Here is a 19,853-nt window from a genome sequence, read left to right on the forward strand (position 1 = left end):
AATTTAATACATAAATATGGGGAAAGAAGAGGCAAAATCATTACTTGCAGTAATAATTTCAGACAATTTAAAGAAATCAAATGGGAGGAAAATAATAGAACTAACAAAGGAGTTTGATAAAGTTGTTACATACATGTTCTTCACTAGATAATAGCAGTCTTTTATATCATTAATAACATATGCAAATATTAGAAGAAATCTCTTTCACAATATCAAAACTAACACTCCATGTGATGTGGACTACAGCTTCCCACCCCTCAAAAGTGAGCTGTGCACAGTAACTTCCTTCCAAAAAGAACAGTATGGAAATAGGAGCTTAAATGATAAAAGTTGTTTTTTTTTTAATTCCTTATTTTTATTTTTTTATTTTTATATTCCCCATATAATTGTACCCCCTTATTATGACACCCCCTTTCCCCGCCCCCCCATAGTTTGTCTCTGGTTTATAGTTGTTTGTTGATTTTGATTTTTTCTTTCTTATAGTAATTCTTTTTCCTGGCCCCTTATTTAGGTTTTCTAGATTCCTGCTATGAGTGAGACCATCCAGTATTTTTCTTTTTCTTTCTGGCTTATTTCGCTGAGGATGATCCCTTCCAGCACCATCCATGTTACTGCAAATTGCATGTGTTTATCTATTTTGATTGCTGAGTAATATTCCATGGTGTATATGTACCACATCTTCTTGATCCAGTCATCTATTTTTGGGCATTTGGGCTTTTTCCACAGCTTAGCTATTGTAAACAGTGCTACTATAAACATAGGGGAGCAGGTGCCCTTTGGAATTAATGTTTCTATGTCATTTGGGTAAATACCTAGGAGTGGAAATGCTGGATCATATGGAAGCTCTATCTTTAGTAGGTTGAGGAATCTCCACACAGCTTTCCATAGTGGTTGGACCAGTTTGCACTCCCACCAGCAGTGCAGGCGTGTTCCTGATAAAAGTTGTTTTTTTTCCAGAAAGTTCTGTGACACTTGGTTTGTCTTAAAAAATGGAATTCATCTTCACATTGTGTGAAATAGAGAGGGATAGTAACATTATAGTAGAGAAACCTGGCCAATACTACTCCAGGCAGTTGCTCAAGATTACTATCTAAGTTGATAAGTCACATTGATAGTATGTGACTGCCCATTTCCTAGGGCTACCACACCAATTGGTCATAAACTTTATGGTTTCACACAACAGAAGTTTATTCTCTCACAGTTCTGAGACCAGAACTCTGAAAACAAGTCGCTGGTTGGACTGGTTCCCTCTTGGGGGCTCACAGGGAGAATATGTTCCATCTTCTCTCTTAGCTTCTGGTCAGCATAATTCCAGTCTCTGTCTCTGCCAATGAGACAGGCTAAAAGGACAGTACCTGTTGCTGTCAGCTGCTGGCTGCAAGCCACAAATGCATCCTGCTTACAGATCCATACAGGGGCTAGCTCCTAACCACACCCCAGCACCCAATGCCCATGGGAGGAAATCTCCTTTTCAAGAAAAGAATATGACTTTTCCAAAGAAGGGCAGAAAAAAAATGGGATGCACCCCAACACCCCAGAAAAATCCTCCCTTTTCTGATGAAAAAAAATACCCCTAATTTGCATACACATACCCCCTTGATGAGATAAGTGAGCCTACCCACCTTCACCACCCACTTGTGTGCTGAGGCAGCCTTACTCTGTCTATGGAGTGGTTCCTTTCAATAAAGCTTTTGCTTGCTACTGCTGTTCTGCTCTCGATTTCTATTTTGCAGTGGACCAAGGCACCCTCAGACATGAGTGCCCAGGAACACCATCACCTGGCATTCTCCCTGAGTGTCTGGCTCTGTGTCTCCACTTTCTTTTATTTTTTTTGAATAATTTTTTAAAAATATTTATTTATTTATACAAGCACTGGGTACAGTCAGAAGCACAGGAGGGTGAGAGAACTCACCAGAGCCAGAGCGGGGAACAGAACAGGCAGACTGACGAGGAAATACACTGCTGAGGGGAGCAGCGGGTGCAGCAGGAGAGGTCTGCGCACCATGTGGGCCCCTCGCTGGCGGCCAGGGATTGAACAGGTGCTGCAGAGGCTGCAGGCAATTTCGCAGCCCAGTGCTCAACTGCTGCGCCACCAGAGGAGGCCCTCCATTTTCTTTTCTTAAAAGCACACCAGTGATTGAATCTGGGCACAACCTCATCTGCATGACTTCATTACATCTGCAAAGACTATTTCTAAATAAGGTCACATCCTAAGGTTCTGGATAGACACGAATGGAGGTTGGGGGGAGACTATTCAATTATATGTAGTGTCTTTGATAAGATGTGATGAAAATTACTTCTGTGGTCTTCCTCTCCCAAACCCATAACCCCCAGTCTTACTAGAAAAATATCAGACAAATCCCAATCGAGGGACATTCTACAAAACATCTGACTAGCATCCCTCAAAACTGTCCAGGTCAGGGTCTCCCTGATGGTGCAGGGGTTAAGACTCAGCACTATGAAGCTATCACCAGCCACTGCAGCATGAGTTCATTCCCAGCCAGGGAGCTAACCCACATGGCTCAGCAGACCTCTCCTGTCTCCCCCGCTGCTCCCCTCAGCAGTGCATTTCAGTAGATCTGCCTGTTCTGCTCCCCACTGGTGAATCCTCTCACCCTCCACACCTCTGGCCTACACCCCAGTTCTTGTATGCAAAATAAAAAAAAATAAATCTTTAAAAAAAAAATCTGTCCTGGTCAACAAAAAGAAGGGATTCTGAAAACCACAGCTAAGTGGAAACTAAGAAGAAACAATGAAGTATCTTGGAACAGAAAAAGGACGTTAGGTAAGATAGGAATAAAGTATGGACTTTAGCTCATAATAATGCATCAATATCAATTCAGCTCCTGAAAGTTATTGTTTAAATAGAAGCAAAGCACCTCCTCCAATTGCTGGAGCAAATAGCTAGAAAATTCCCTGTGGCAATTTCACTCAAAACAGCAGCAGGCAATAACAGGGAAGTAGGGTTTTGGGGAACACTTTCTACTTGCAGAGAACTGAGCACAACACCTGTAGCTTTTTAGTGTCTTCTGGAGATTACATTTAATAGGGAATAACATGCATGTGAAACTGGCCTGTCTCTGTTCTGTGGTTCTCCATTTTCAACCCATTGGGATTAAGAAAAATCAAAGCCAAATATGATTGAGCCATACTATGAATACTTCTGTGCTGTGGCAGATCCTCATAATAATGCCTAAGAATAATTTTAATATGAAATATCTGTGACCATTGTGAATTTTAGAAAAGCTTGAATTACTAAGAAGCACATGATGTTCTTGAAGATGAACAGTCTATTCCAATTAACAGCTCAGATTTTAGCCCACTTCAGTATATTTCATACTTTTAAATTTTAATAGTGATCCTAAAAGCATTTGAGAGTGTAAATAGGCAAGGATATGAAAAGAATTCTGGAAAAGGGAAGTAATGAGGAAGAGAAGTAACAATCAACTGATAAATCATTTCTAAAACAAGGTGGATTAGCATAAGACTAGCGAACTAGATTAAGGAAACAATAGGCAGCAAAGAAATGAACCTTATTTATGGGCCTCAGCCTATATTAAAATGTCACATGCATCACTGGAACCAATGACAGAAAGGATTACTTCATAAATGATTATGAAAAATCATGCTTGAATTAGAAAGTACTGGGATTTTGAATGACACTACATTTTATCTACAGATTTATTCAGAAAGATTGCCCTGCATTAAAATACTGAATTTTCTAGTTCAGTCATACCCCTAGTCCAATCCCTTTCTGGTTCCCCAACTGAGTAATATATTGACTTTGCTGATAATATTTGATAGTCATTATGTCCATATGTAACTCTTGTTAAGACTTTTTAAAATCATGTATTAAAGTTCACTTTTCTATTTCTCAAAATATTTAAAACAGATCTGCTCTACCATCCAGCAATTCCATTCCTAGGTATCTGTCTGAAGAATACAAAAACACTAACTCAAAGACAAAAATGCACTCTTATGTTCACTGCAGTACTGTTTATAATAACCAAGTTATGGAAACAACCCACGTGTCCAATGACAGATGAGTGGATTAAAAGCTATGGTATATATACACAATGGAGTACTCAGCTATGAAAAAGATGAAATCTTGTCAGCAGTGACAGCATGGTTGAACTGGAATGGATAATGCTAAGTGAAATAAATCAGAAGGTGAAAGACAAATACCAGGTAGTTTTACATATATGTGGAATACAGAGAACCAAAACAAAGAAACCGATGAAACTAAACCAAAACAAACCCTAGAAATCTGATTGCAGAACAGAAGTGACCAGAGGCAGAAGGTTACAGATGGAGAGCAAAGTGGGGAGGGACCCAAAAGACTAAAGTGGTGGATTATGGGTGCTTTGGTGGTGAGTGAAGTAGTAATATACCTCAGAACAGGAGTGACCATACACCCCCGAGTCACATTCAGGATTGTAAACCAACATCACCTCAATAAAAAATAATGCAATTTAAAAAGTAAAATTCACCTTTATCTGATTTTTTTTCAGTATTGATTGAAATAATCACATTTTTCTTTTTTAAAAAAATTTATTTATTTATTGCCTAGAAGAACTGGGGTGTAGGCCAGAGGTTCAGGGGCTGAGAGGATTCACCAGAAACAGAGTGTTGGAGCAGAACAGGCAGATTTACTGAAATACACTGTTAAGGGGAGCAGTGGGTGAGACAGGAGAGGTCTCCTGTGCTTCCTGGCCAGGAATTGAACTCAGGCTGTGTTGGTAAGTGTGCTGAGACTTAACCCCTAGGCCATGAGGGAGGCCCCTACATTTTTCTTTTTTTCTGGGATGCTAATTTAAGTTCATTATAGCTGTCCTAAAATTTAATTATCACTGAATTTTTAAATAAACTTTCCTTGATTGTGGCATAGTATACTTGGCATATGGTGAATTTATTACTAGTGTTCTATTCAGAATTTTTGTATCTGTGCCCATTGGTAAGACTCTTTTGAATCTGTGTTCACTGTCTTTTTCCAACGTAGGTTTTCAAGGTCATTTACAAACTTATAGAATCAGCTATGAAGTTTTCTATATGTTCTTGTGCTTTAAAGTATTCAAATATGTTTAGAGTTATCTCTTTGAAGATTTGAAGATACTTAACTAGAAGACCATCTGATGCCTTTTTGGAGAGGCATGTTTTGCTTAAAGATAAGAAGAAAAACAGAGAAGGGAAAGTTTTCTATTTTTCTGAGGTTGCCAATCTGTTCAGCTTTTCTATGTCTTCTTGAATCAAGTTTGAGCAGTCATGATAAATGAGGGTAGATTGCTGCTGGAACAAATGACCACAAACTTAGTAGCTGGGAACAAGACAAATATATTCTCTTACCGAGGTCAGAAGTCTGAAATAGGTTTTATAGGACTAAAATCCAGGTGTGGGCCTGGTTGCATTTAGGCTGGTGGCTTGAGAAAGGAATCTCTTCCCTTGACTTTTCCAGCTTCTGGAGAATGTAACTTCTTCCTCCATCTTCATAGTTCATCCCTCAAACCTCCACTTCATCATCACGTCCTTTTTTCTGACATTAGCCCCTTTGTTCTCCTCTGTCCACCCAATGATTCAGGATAATCTTTGCATCTCAAGATCACTAACTTAATCACAATTACAAAGTTCCTTTGCATGTCAGGTGACATTCATAGGTTCCAGGACTAGGACACAGATACCTTTTGGGGGTGGGAGTTATCTAATTCTATAACACTCACCATGTTCTCGACACATACCTGGCTTTCTTGTATACTTTTTTATTATTAACTTTTTCTTTAAGAGAGGGTATCTTTTCAAGTAGCTGTTTCTCAGGAAGGATATGCAGTGTATACCTTGTGAATGCTTGCAAGTCATCATGTTCTCACACCAGCAACAAAGTACCCCTTTTTCATGGTTTTGCTTTCTAAGTTTTCAGTTATCTGCAGGCAATCACCGTCTGATAAGGCGGAGAGAGAGAGAGAGAGGTGTGATATATTCACATAATTTTTATTACAGTATATTGTTATATTGCTTCTTTTATTATTAGTTATTTTCATTGTGATTAGTATCTTACTGTGCCTAATATATAAATTAAACTTTGTCACAGGAATGTACATATAGGAAAAAAATACTACATATCGGGTTTGGTACTATTTGTTTCAGGCATCCACTGGGGGTCATGGAACATACCCTCTGTATTTCTTTGCTTCTAACAATATGTGTCACACATGACAAGTCCAATGCCACTCTGACTCTTCTCATTGTAGCGAACTCTGGTGGTCATGCGGTTAATGTTCCAGAGCTCTTCTCACCCCAAATTCACCTGCCAGTATTGATAATCTCATTTTTCTTGTCTGGTCTCCATGTAAAAATGGACACACATGTCCACATTCTTGTCACGAAACATGAAAGAAAATCAGGGGGAGTTTCTGGAAAGAATGACCATGTTTCTAAAAAACCATAGAAGACGTCCTTTATTTTCTCCTTCACATGTTACTCTCTCCTGATGGGATGCCTGGAAATCCTGCTGTCATGCTACCAGCTCCAAGGATGAAGCAGTAGTGGAAAGGGCAGAGTTGGCAGAGTCACAGATAGGAAAGGGAGAGAGAGCTCAAAGAATATAAATAGCCCTTTGTAAAAAGCAAATCAATATCATTTGCAAGAAGAGAAAAAGATTCTTTTAATTGTAATATTGTGGCTTATAACAAGAAATGTGTATATATATATGTGTGTGTGTGTGTGTGTGTGTGTGTGTGTGTGTGTGTGTATATATATATATATATGACCTTCACCCCAGTTTCTGATCTTCACCCCAGTTTCTGATATCGAGTTCCTAAAACCCTTAGAATTTCTTAAGCAATAAAAGAGAAAGGTGTCTTGTTATGTCAATAGGTAGCTTTTGGAAAGGCCCTAATGTTGGGAGCAGGTTGCCAGGAAAACCAATCTTGTTGATTCAAAGATTGAAATATTCAGTTCCATACCCTGCTCTCCCAGGAGGGGCAAGGGGCTGGAGGTAGAACTGATCACCAGTGGTCACTGATTTAATCAAGCATACCTATGAAATGAAACCTCCATAAAAACTCCAAAGCACAGGGCTGGAGAACTTCCCATTTGGTGAACCAGTGAAGAGTAGGGGAGAGCCGAGCACCCAGAGGGCAGGGAAGCACCACAGCTTTCCCCACACTGGCACCCTACCCGTCCCTACCAGCTGGTTGTTCCTGAGTTATATATCCACATACAATAAACTGGTAATCTTGTTAATTAAATGTTGTATGAGCCACTCAGGCAAATTAATAGGCTCCAAGGAGAGGGGTTGTGGGAACCTCCAACCTGTACCTGGTAAGTCAGAAGCACAGGCTTGTGATGGGGGGCTGGGGTGGGAGGGGGAGTAGGGAGTGGGAGGACAGTCTGGTGGCACTGCGCCCTTAACCTGTGGGATCTGATCCGAACTCTAGATGATAGTGTCAGAACTAAGTTGAATTGTATGACACCCTGCTGGTGTCAGAGAATTATTTGGTGGTGTGGGAGAATCCCACCCCCAGACACAGCAACACATTTGAATTGGGTGCAAAACCCTTAAAAATTTACACAGAGAGAGAACCAACCACCTCAGCTGTCGTCACTTTACCCACAGGTCTACAAGAAAAACACAGGATTCAAAACCCAAAACAGTTGGTTGAGCTGCAGCTATCAAAGGGCTACTGTCCATTCCAGGGGAAAAAAACAAAAACAAAAACAAAACAGTTCTCCTATTAAGTGATTTGAGCTCACACTGGTGTATAAACAGTAAAAACAAAACTAGGCATCCCGGGAGATATCAGGTAGCTCCAAGATAAACAAAGATATAAGCTAACAAGCAGAATTCCTGTTGACTGCATCTGGCTGTGCTCACCCAATGGTCACATCATAGCCTTCACTCCTACCCGCCCACTGAGACACAGTAGCTGTATACAAGTCAGAACCAGAACGAGATATAATCCAGAACAGAAACAGAGCCAGAAATACCTGGTCAGAAAACAGGCTCCATGAGATTCCCACCAGGCTGGACAAAGTGTTTTGAAGTGCCCCAGGTGGTGGTGTGAACCCTACAATGATGGAAGGGAGCCCAGAGATGATTGCATTTTAGCCAAGAGAAGAATGTTATCTGCAAAATTTGTTCCATGGTTAGACTTCAGAAATGGGTTGCCAAATAAGGAAATTTGAAGGGAAAAAAAATTTAGAAATTTCAAGATTTCTAAAGTTACGAGTCCATTTGTTCATGAAGTAAAGAGAAAAAAAACACAGCAAAAATTTTTCATGCACAAATATCATACCCATAAAGTCATGACATGTCTTCAAATATTGGCACTGCAAGAGTCAGGGAGAAGGATTTTAGGTCAGGGAGGCTGTAACTTGCAGGAAAGACAGCTTTCATTGATTTGGGGTACCAAAACTTGACATAGTGGCCCTGAGTTTTACTTTGGTTTAGCGCAGGATCCAAAGTTTTTTGAGTTGTTGACCTCAAGCAAACCTCAAGTACGAGCAATTAATTATTTCAACAGCAAACAGGTTTACTCGAAACAAACAGCAGAGAGGACAGATTTGGAAAGCACCATTCATGGTGAGATCCTGGTGAGTGTATAGGGAGGTGCACCAACTCCAACAGCCCCCTTATAGCCTCTGGCCTACCACCCCTCAGTTCTGTGGGAGCAGGAATGAGGGCATGCTGTAAGGCATGTTGGTCCTGTAGTGGACTGATTGGCACATGCATGGACACACTTTCTGTTCTCCCTATCTCATTTAAATAGGACTCTGAATACTAATGCTCAGAATCTGTAATTTTCTCCTCTCCAAGGTAGCACCAAAGTGTCAGTTTTGCTTTCCCAGAACTTGAAGTCACAGCCTGCATGGCTCATACCCTGAGTCCTTCCTCCCTCTGATTCTTACTCTGTGTGGTCAGTTTGAATGATTGTACCTCATTGTTTGATCCGTAGCCTAACTGCTGCAGATACAAAAAGCTGGCTGCTTCTCTCTCATGGATATATGACTGATCTATTTATCCTTGGAATCTGGATATTTCATTAGCTTTTGTCTGAGAGAGGGTCTTCCTTCAGTTTCTCCTGACTGCTGGGCTCTTTATTTGGAAATCCACTTTTTTTTTTTTTTTTCAGTTCAGCAAAACTGTCTCACTGCTAAGGAAATAACTACCAGTAGAGTGCCTCGCTCAGAGTTCTCACAAACCCAGGTGCCTCTGAATCCAAGTCTTCTCTGCTTTTTAAACTACCACAGTAAAGTCTTCTCTTAGGCCTTGGAAAAGTAGAAAACTCTTTAGCCAATTGGGTGCTATTTTATAGTTTTAATAAACTGTGATTTAGGCATCTGTGATGCTCTGAAGTAGCTTTGGGTGCATTTATGCATTGTGCTGTTCCTGCATATAGCTCTTAAGAAGAAGGGAAGATGGTTTTAATCTTATCTCGTTCCCTCTCTTTGGTAGTTAATAAACGCATGAACAACATCCCTAAACCGATGTTTGCCTCAGGGAAACAAATTGCAGAGAGGCAAAAATCAAAGTAATCCCTGTTCATATTTGAGAACATAAATGTATTATTTTACAGTTCATGTGTACATAAAACTCTAGCACCTGGATGTCCCCAAATTATTCAACATGCTGAGGTCACCCTATCATCTTAAAATTTAAGATATTGAATCCCCTCTCAACTACAGTGAGAATACCAACATTTTCCTCAAAAATAACTCCAAAAAGGCCTGTGGTAACTGGTTGGAGTATTGGGGTTTGATGTTTGATTTAGGTTAAAACCAGAATCCACCCCTTGAAACAAGAGCCGGCGTGGGGGAGTGACTCCGAAGCATAGATAGGAGAGAAGTGGGCAGAAGTGAGTGTCTGACACATGTGCTCAGCAGAAGCTCGTGTTCCTGGCCCAAACATCAGAGAGCCATTCTCTTGTCCCCTGGGGTTTGGAGTGCTACCCTTTCGGGTACACCCGAATGCACCTAGGCAGGAAATGCCCCTGTCCCCACCTAGTTCAGGCCTGTCCATGACCCAATGCAGGACCCTGAGATTTTAGGTTCCATTGAGCATGGCGCAAAGGTGGCTTCAGTTCCTTATTATTTCCAAAGCCAGGCAATGTCAGAGGTTAACTTGTGGGCCAATTGCCGCCACAATGTGGGTTTGTACATGCAGAGGGTATTGATCGCTCTGTTAAAATCCAAAACAGAGCAAGACCAGCCTTGAAAATTCCCTGAGCAGACAAATCTAGTTCAATCACACAAACAAACCTCAATTTTGCTTGTTTTGCAAGACTAACTTGACCTGGGTCATTTCTTGTTTATGCCTTTGGAAATCATAAGCAAAACTGAAACTGTTTCCCAAGGTTGATATGAGGTAACCACTGGCCAGTTCCCTATCACTTAAGAGAATTCTGATATTATAACCAATCACTGTGAAGAATAGACAGTCACTGCCTTCTCACTCATCATCTGCTTTATAACAATGTCCACCCCAGCTTCATTCCAAGTTTTGGTTTGAGTACTCCCAGTTTACAAACTACCTTTTTAGTGGTGCCCAATACTGTTTTTACTAATTGCTACTTCAGTGATTCATTGGTTTTTACTTCAGATATTTCTGAACTTTTGACATTTCATGCCAATCAGAGGTGGGATCCAAAGGAGGTCCCTAAGAACTCCACATCTGACAAGCTAACAGGTGCAGCTGGCACCACCGAGTCGCTGAACACAGGGCCTTCTCCCACCTTGGAGATCAAGGGTAAGTCTCTCCTGGATCTGAGTACACTCTTCTTGTGTTCTGAGCTCTGACTTTGTCATGTACACCTATATTTTATTTGTTGACGTTTCTAGGTAAGTCACCCTATTTTCCTCAAAGAGGGTGAGGAGGACATTATTTCCTGTTTTTGTAGAACAGGACCCCTCATGAGTAAGACATTTTAGGGAATGTAAAGACAAACATGGGTCCCAGATATCTTATGTACCAGGATCTTGTTCCTTTTTGAAAAGTGGGTGAATGTTTGGACACTGGAATTGCAGTGGCCTCTTTAGGGGAGCTTTGATCTTAGATATGTCCACCTTCTCAAAGACAATGGAATGTATTCTTTGATTGGTGTGTAGAAGCTTCTAAAAGATAAAATTATTCCAAAAATAACTTGTAACGGAAACTTATAACATGCAAATAAAAAATTTTTGGTGAAAAACTTTGGTGACCTGAGCAGGTAACTTGCTCAGAAACACAATTTAGATCCAGCTACTCTTTTGAGTTTTATACCTGAGATATGACTAAAATTTTCAAAACAAAAACTAGAAGAGCTCTGTTTACATCTGTATACATACTATGTTTATATATGGCTCTCTCTCTCTCTCTCTCTTCTCTCTCTCTCTATATATATGTATATATACCTCCAAATAGTATTGCCAAAGTTAAATTGTAGAGCTCTATTTAATTGGCTTAGAGTGAGCTTATAATAAATTAAGCATTTCTTAAAACTCAGATATATAAAAACTAACTCAAATGTTTTTTGACTTCATGTGACCAAGTATTACCTTTGATAAATATTAGTTAGTTTAAGCCTGCTGATTCAATAAAAGTAGAAATGTCTACAAAACTTGTCAACAAAAATAACTTAAGATAATGGTTAACTGTTTAATGTCTAATCCAAGCATAATTATTAAAAGAAAATAATTTAAATAATTGCAGATAACATAAAAGTTTATACTAAATAAAATAATGGATATTCACTGAGTATCTAAATCATTTCCAAATAAGATAAGCATTAAATGCCTAACATACATTTATCTACTTTCAACTTTTTAATTTTTCAGAGAGTCAAAAGGTATTTGGGTCTATTAGTAAGCGTGTTTTGTGCCACACTGGAAAATTTACTTTTTACAGATTTGCCACAATTATTTGTTTTTGGTTTTTATTAGGAATTAAGGATTTTAAGTGTTAAGAATTCCAATTAATGTTATGCAATTAAAACTACTAGAACTAATAAAGGACGAAAGAAATCAACTGTATATGAAAAATAGGTAAGGAAAATAGAATGCATTTTGAATCAGGAATGATATGTAGACCTGGGGGGGTGGTTGTTTATTTGTTTGCTTATTTGGGGGTAAGAGGAAAAGAGAGTAATTGTGTCCTGAAGAAAATAAATATTCCAGAATGAACACAAGGATTTTATATCCGAATGGATATCGAAAGTTGCAGAAGGAAGTTCAGCAAAATGTGGCAGAGTGAAGATAACGGGCTTATGCCCTTGACAAACTCACAACTAAATTGCAGTGGAACAAAGCCTTTGACCTCTGAAAGAAAAATAGACAACTAAAGTACATATCAGGAGCAGTCATCCAGCAGAAAGGGGTAAGAAAAACTCTAATTGAGCTGTGTTAACAGTGATACTGGAGCAGTATAAGCCATGGGGCAGTATAAGCTGCAGCACCCCTGCAGCTGCTGAGTTGGGCACATACCCACATAGGGGACTTTAGACAACAGGCACTGCACCTAACAAGGGGTTACACAGATAGGGCAACCAGCAAAGAGAGTATATTGGAAAACTGTAGGAACAGGGGTGCAGAGTTATGATTACTGACTTGGTACCCAAAACTATAGGAAGAACCAGGTCAGATCACCTATATCTCCTCATAGATGAGGCAACTATGTAATGCCTAAGGCTGGGAAGTTCAAAACGCCTGCCATCACCCCACCCAAGGTTAAAACTGAGAAAACAATTGAAGACTTTCACTGACAGAGTTTACGCACCTCTTAAGAGCAGGAGCAGACACCAGGATAAGGTTCTATATTGGAAAAGTAAACAACCCCTGGCTCGTAAACCCATTCAGCTATAATCAGTACCCAGTGTTGTATCCAGTCCTCAAACATAGCTTAGAAATGAAAGCTAAGAAATGAGACACTTAGATTGAAGAGCTGACCTAAGAAAGGGATCACTGTGAACCCCACCACACAACTCTGCTACCCACAGCACAGTAGGAAGCTTGAACCCCTGAACTCTCTGAAGGTGACCTGTTAGTGCCCTATTGTCCTGATTCCATTCTGCCTATTACACCTTGTTCTCCAATAGGTTGCAAAGTTAGCAGTCTGAAACTAAAAATGAAGACAAAGAAAATCATAACACAAAAGCTAGATCAAAAAATCCCAAGAGAATTCTCAGTTCAACAGAACTCTGGAACATGCATGAAAGGAGTTCAAGGTAACAGTTATAAAAATGCTAATAAAACTGAAAGAAAAATGATGACATAAAACAGGTATAGAATAAAGATAGAAGGAAATATGAGATCATTACAATCAGAATTAGTGGATCTAAAACATATTTTAATTAAATTTAAAAACATAATAGAGGGCCTCAACAACAGACAAATTCAAGCAATGTAGAGAATTAGTGACTTGAAAACATAATGTCAAAGAACATGCAAATAGAAAAACAAAGAGAAAAATAATTTTAAAAAAGAAAATAGTGTAAAAGTCCTGTCAGATAACCTAAACAGAAGTAACACCCATACCATGAGGATCCAGAAGGAGAGAAGAATGAGAAAGGCATGGAAAATATACTTAAAGAAATAATTGTTGAGAACCATCTCAATCAGAAAAACAATCCAGATAGTCTGATCCAAGAGGCCAAAACAGCTCCAAACAAAATAATACCACGGAGTCACATACCAAGACACATTATAATAAAACTGCTGAAAGCTGATGACAAGGACAGAATCCTAAAAACATCAAGAGAAAAAAAGAATGACATATAAAGAACCACCACAAAGTCTGTCAGCAGAATTTTCAGTAGAAACACTACAAGTAAGAAGAGAATGGCAGGAGATACTCAAAGTATTTTAAAAAAAAGATACCTTGCCTAGAATACTTTCTCCTACAAGATTATCATTCAAGACAGGAGAAAGGATAAGGAAATGCATTGAAAAACACAAATGGAAAGGATTTATCAACACTATTTACAATAGTTAGCACATGGAAGCAGCCTAAATGCCAATCAATAAACAACTGGATCTAGAAGATGAGGAATAGCCACACTATGGAATATTATTCGGTCATAATGAAAGATGGAATAGAGACTTTTATAGCAAAATGGAGGAAGTTCAAGGCAATTATGTGTAGTAAAAGGAGTCAGAAATGACAAAAAACAAAAATTTAGTGGACATTTATATAATGGAGGATTAGATATGGTAACATAATATAAAAGTAATGGACATTGAGGCTCTGAGGTTAAGAAAGGGGAGAGAATACATGATAAGGAGATATAAGGAATGGTGGTGATGAAACTAAGTCAGTAAATACATTAATTAATTAACCAATTAATTAATTAATTAGTTCACTCATCTAAGAAACAGTCCTTTCCTGGAAAGTTGAGAAATAGTTTATTTAGCATTATCTGTAGCAACATAGCTGGCAGAAGCAGTTATAATGCCACTATGGATAATAGAATTAAAATATGTACTTGCAGTAGAATTAGAAAAAAAAAGGATTCAAGAACTGGAAGGGAAAAAAAGAAACTTAAAAAAGGGATAGTGGTGGTTTTGATGAGCGTGTTTAGCAGGAAAAAAAGAAAAAAGCATGTGTAAAAGTTATCTTGAGAAACAATTTCATGTGTGGTCAAATTAAGTCTGGAATGGATTCATTTAAGGTAAAAACTAGTTTAGTATCAAGAGTATACTGGCATAAAACTAGAACTTAGTTTTCGCTCTGTTGAAAGGACAAAGATTTTTCTTAGATTATCAGTTTGCTTTTATTATGAAACTGTAAACAAAGGTTTTTCTTGGATTTAGTGTAATCTGCTTAAGAAAAAAAGATGCTGTGCCTTATCAAAATGTTTCCTGTGTTCCACATTGTGTGTCTGACAACTTTGATTACTAAAAAATAAAACCCAAACTGAGTTTTTTTGTTGCTCTGGTATTTGTGATGTGTTCTTCTGTCTCTTCTTTTTCAGTTTTTAATGGTTTTTATTTTTTTTTTTTTTTAATAGAGGCATGTTTTATTTATTTATTTGTTTGTTTGTTTGTTTATACACGCACTGGGTACAGTCAGAAGCGCGGGAGGGTGAGAGAATTCACCAGAGCCAGAGCGGGGAGCAGAGCAGGCAGAAGGACCGAAGTACACTGCTGAGGGGAGCAGCGGGCGGCAGGAGAGGTCTGCGCGCCATGTGGGACCCTCCTCCAGTGGCCGGGGAGCAGCCGGGGATCGAGCTGGCGCCGCAGAGGCCGCGGGCAGCTTCGCAACCCAGCGCTCAACCGCTGCGCCACAGGGGAGGCCCAGTTTTTAATGGTTTTTAATAGGGCTAGATTTTCAACTGTTGTCTTCGCACCTTTTGGTGTAATTTGGGGGACTGGCCTGAGTGGGGGGTAGTAGGTATAAAAGAGGACTGGGGCAGAGGGCATCAAAGGATCACCTCCAGGAGACTCAGGAATTTGAACTTCCTGTTGTGCTGTGGGTGCCAGAGTCCTGTGGTGGGGATCCCCAGTGATCCCTTCCTCAAGGCCAGCTCCTAGGTCCCAGTGTCTCCAGGCCTGGAATTGATTCCTCCCTAAGCCTTATCCTGGAGTTCAGCTCCCTCTGTTGGTAGGTGCTGAGCGCTGGTTAGTTGAAGCCTTTCTCTGTGGGGGTGGCAGGTGTTTAGGTATCTCAGCCTGAGCTTTGAGTAGTGACCTCTTCTGTAGGGAAGTCCAGGTGCTATGACCCGATTCAAGCAGTGTCTCGAGCCTCAGACTCAAGACAGCAGTTCTCACTCTGTGCGCCCACCTTCGTGCCTCTCCATCAATACACTCTCCATTCTGGGTGTCTGCTCATGCACCCCTTTATCCAGTGCAGTGTCAGGTCTTAGGAACCAAGATGTAGGCATGTGCCCTGGTTAATAAGTATAGGGGGCTCTATACACCAGCTCTCCTCACTGCTGTGTGTTGGACTGCCCCATTACCCTAAAAGTTCTTCCTGCCACTTTCCTCCAGGTCAATGCTCCTACTGTGTGTTGTGGTCTTCGGTATTCCTGCCGGGGCTGCCTTTCTTTCTCACAAGTTTTGGTGTGCATGTCCTGGCATCTTTACTCTGCTGCCATCTTGTTGGACCTCAAAAATTGAGTTTTTTCATATTAAAAGAGCTAAAGTTTGGGTTTTTACACCTATATAACATTCTGTTGTTGCTTGAATTTTTGGTCATTTTGGTTGAATGAATAACTAAGTATTACTATTTCAACAGGAACTGTGATCTTATTTGACCAAGTGTTTTAAATCTTTTGACATTTTTAACAAAGTTTACCCAAATAAATTCTAAATGAAGTAGATAGAAAAATGTTAATTTGTTCAGTCTTATTTGATATGTTAAATGACACCAGAATCATTGTCAAATAAAAAGTAACATTTAACTTATTTACATCACAATTATATGGGATATATATATATTTAAAATAAGCAATTCAGAAACATACGAAATTCCCACAATCTAATATGCCCTGGCATAATGTTATCAGTGATAATTCCAGCTTTTATCTTAAAATATTTTATATCACAAAAATAACTAAATTCATTTGTTAGTTAAATCATTTTTGTGTGTGTAATGAACTCTTGCCAGATCTTTATCTGTGGCTATTTTTAAGTCTCTTGTCACTCATAGACAGTTACTGTCTCTGAATCAGTTATTGTTGCTGAATTCTTCTCTGAAAGCATTTCCAATCAATTACAAGAAGAAATATTTCATCTTCAAAGAGATTCACCAAAAAGACCTTGACAAGCATTCTAAAGTGCAAGTTTCTGATGCCTTTAGGATCTTGACATTGAACTCATTGAACTGAGTAAGAATTACTAAAAACATATTAGAAAATTGATTCCTGGGCCTCCCCTGTGGCGCAGTGGTTGAGCGCTGGGTTGAGAAGCTGCCCACAGCCTCTGCAGCGCCGGTTCGATCCCAGGCTGCTCCCCGGCCACCGGAGGAGGGTCCCACAAGGCACGCAGTCCTCTCCTGCCGCCCGCTGCTCCCCTCAGCAGTGTACTTCGTCAGTCTGCCCGTTCTGCTCCCCGCTCTGGCTCTGGTGAATTCTCTCACCCTCCCGCGCTACTGACTGTACCTAGTGCTTGTATAAATAAATAAATAAATAAATCTTAAAAAAAAAAGTATACTAAAACCTAAATATTAAAAAAAAAAAAAATTGATTCCTAAAGTGAATCTTGCTGACCCAGGATGAAGCAAAACAAGAATTAATTACAAGAGAGTGAATGAACTGATGCAGATAATAATTTTACAATTTGATTTAAAATATTGCTGATTCTTTAATATTTTCCAGATTTAAAGGAATCCCTTTTCTCTCCAATCCTTTAAGTTACTATAACTTACAGCAATTTGGTAATATACACTTTTGTAAACAAAAGGTGAAATATTGATCTTTTTTCTCCCTGATCCTTCCAAAATTCAGAAACTTTTACTTAATATCCTCATTTTTCATGACAATGTATGTCTCTACATTAGTTCAGTAAGATCTGTTCTCTGCCATTCTGCATTGAAATCCTTGCCTGAATCATAAGCAGAGAATCATTTGGTGTCAGGGATACACAAGCCTCCACCCACAGTTCCCTTCAGGGCCCCATTCACTTTATTTCCAGTTGTAGTTTTGGCAAGTCCTGCAACCAGAGAGCAGGCTCACCATCACTGCTTTCCACAGTGCGCTCATCTCCAGCCACCTGCTCTTGGCCTTGCCCAAACAAACCTACTGAGAAGCAGCAGGTCAGTACAACATGCTGCAACATAATGTATCAGGCCAAGACTCACACCAAACTTCAGGAGTTCATGAGCATAAGCTGCACAAGCGATCAATCCTGTCTCTTTCTATGAGGGCATAAATGACCTGCCGAGTGGAATCTGTGGGTGATACAAAACCATCATCTGTATTTGGGTGTGTTGTATTTCATTTATCCTGTATTACCAAGTGTTTCCAAGCACAGTAATCAGTGTTACCCTCTCATTTTCTAAATTTCACTTGTTATCTCTTGCAGTAAGCCTTATTCTTGACAACTTTAACAAACCCCATCCTGTGGAACAGAAAACCACCTCCACCCAGGGCTTGCCACAGACCTGCCAGGCAGGGTAAAGTGGGGAGATCAGCTTACATTTTTGTGAAGAGGTAAGATAGGGTGGTAAATAAAAGATTTTCAGCGTAAAAGTATATAAAAAGTATGAGGGGAAGAGATGAAAACACAAAGAAAAAGGACATGCAAATCACAAAGAACAAGGAAGAGCTTGTTCTTTTTTTAAATGTGTCATAATATCAAAGCATGGTGTTTATACTTCAGGGGATATATTTAAAGAATGATGTAACCCTTTAATTTTAACGTGTTACTATTTACCATCTGCCAGCCCTTGCAACGATTTTAAATTACAGAGAAATTTCCAGGTACCCATTCAAAAATGTGCAAGGGGTTATCATTTTCCAGAAATTCTTTTAGGGCTATTCAAGCAAATAAACAAACGAACAGCTTAGCGCTGTTAGGGAGAAAAGACGGTCAAGTTTTTCCTGGATTCCGACTTCTGCCCTCTGCTGGTGAGCTGTGTTTCTGCTTCTAAATAGGCAAGCTGGGCCTCCCTGGTGGCGCAAGGGGTTGGGAAGCAACCTATGAAGCCATCACCAGCCTCTGTAGCACAAGGTCGATCCCCTAGCCGGCCAGGGAGCTACCCTGTGGTGCAGCAGACCTCTCCTGACTTGCCCGCTCGCTGCTCCCCTCAGCAATGTATTTCAGTCAGTCTGCCTGTTCTGTTCCCCACTCTGTCTCTGATGAATCCTCTCACTCCCCTGTATCTCTGGCCTGGACCCCAGCTCTTGTATGCATAAATAAATAAATCTTTAAAAATAAATAAATAAATAGGCAAGCAGTCCTTGTTTTCTCGATCCCAGGCTGCGGTCAAAATCCCCCTCCTGCAGGGATAGGGGCTTAACTAGAACAGTGGTGGGAAGGGGTAGGAGGGGCTGCTGCGGTTGAAACCTGTGGTAGGATTTGAATAATCTATTCATAGCACACAGCTCAGAGTCACTGGGTCAGGGAGGCAGCAGAACATTCTAGAGAGTGTCTGGTCTCTACAGTCTTTGCATTTTTATACAATCATCCTTTAGTGATTGATCTGATGATAAGATTCTAGCCTTGGAAATAGTAATAATGTTAAAAGAGAATCCTCACAATGCCAGTATCTGTGTTTACTATGTGCCAGGTACTTTCGATGCAATCTCCATAAATTTAGTCACTGAATCCCCTCCTTTGTCCTCTGAGGTCCTCATTTTACAGATGAGGGCACCGAGCACCGAGAGGTGAAATACATTGTCCAATGTCACACAACTGATTGTAGACAGAGGCAGGATTTAGATACAGTTCCTCCCACGCTAGATTGGTACACTTGTCATGATTCTTTACACAGAGAAAGAAAAAACTCTGTCATCTTACCACCCAGAGATAATTGCTAATATTCCATATCTTCCTTTCCAGTCCAGTGTGTGAGTGTATGAGTCTCTCTGTCATCTTGTAGTTCTGTGATCTGCTCAGGATACTTGAAAATATATCTGGGGTTTCTGTGGCCACTTTTGTCTTCATTTTCAGCCACTATGGGTTTTGTGTATCCCTTGGAGTATGAAGTAGGCAGACATCACTCTGTTTCTGACATTTTGCTTCTAGAGTTCTCGCCTCAAAGGACAGTTCGAGGAATGAGGTCACCCCTTCACCTCGACCTGAACTGGCAAGTCCCCCAGGGCTCGCACTTGAGAAACCTGGCCCTCCTTTGAGTCAGGGGGAGGCACTGCCAGCCAGGTGTTTCGGATACTGAGCATCACGTACTTACGGTACATGTTTTGGGAGGAAACCAAAAGGAGATTCAACCT

The 19,853-nt window shown here is 40.0% G+C and overlaps 1 pseudogene; it reads right to left on the minus strand.

Annotated features, from left to right (window-relative positions):
• Positions 1–17,524: 17,524 nt before the first annotated feature.
• On the minus strand, positions 17,525–18,020 carry LOC119231520 (60S ribosomal protein L5-like; annotated as a pseudogene).
• Between the last annotated feature and the right edge of the window lie 1,833 nt (positions 18,021–19,853).

The sequence above is a fragment of the Talpa occidentalis genome, unplaced genomic scaffold (assembly GCF_014898055.3).
Source record: "Talpa occidentalis isolate TD23 unplaced genomic scaffold, MPIMG_talOcc4v2.1 talOcc4.7, whole genome shotgun sequence".
In the NCBI taxonomy this organism is placed as follows: domain Eukaryota; kingdom Metazoa; phylum Chordata; class Mammalia; order Eulipotyphla; family Talpidae; genus Talpa; species Talpa occidentalis.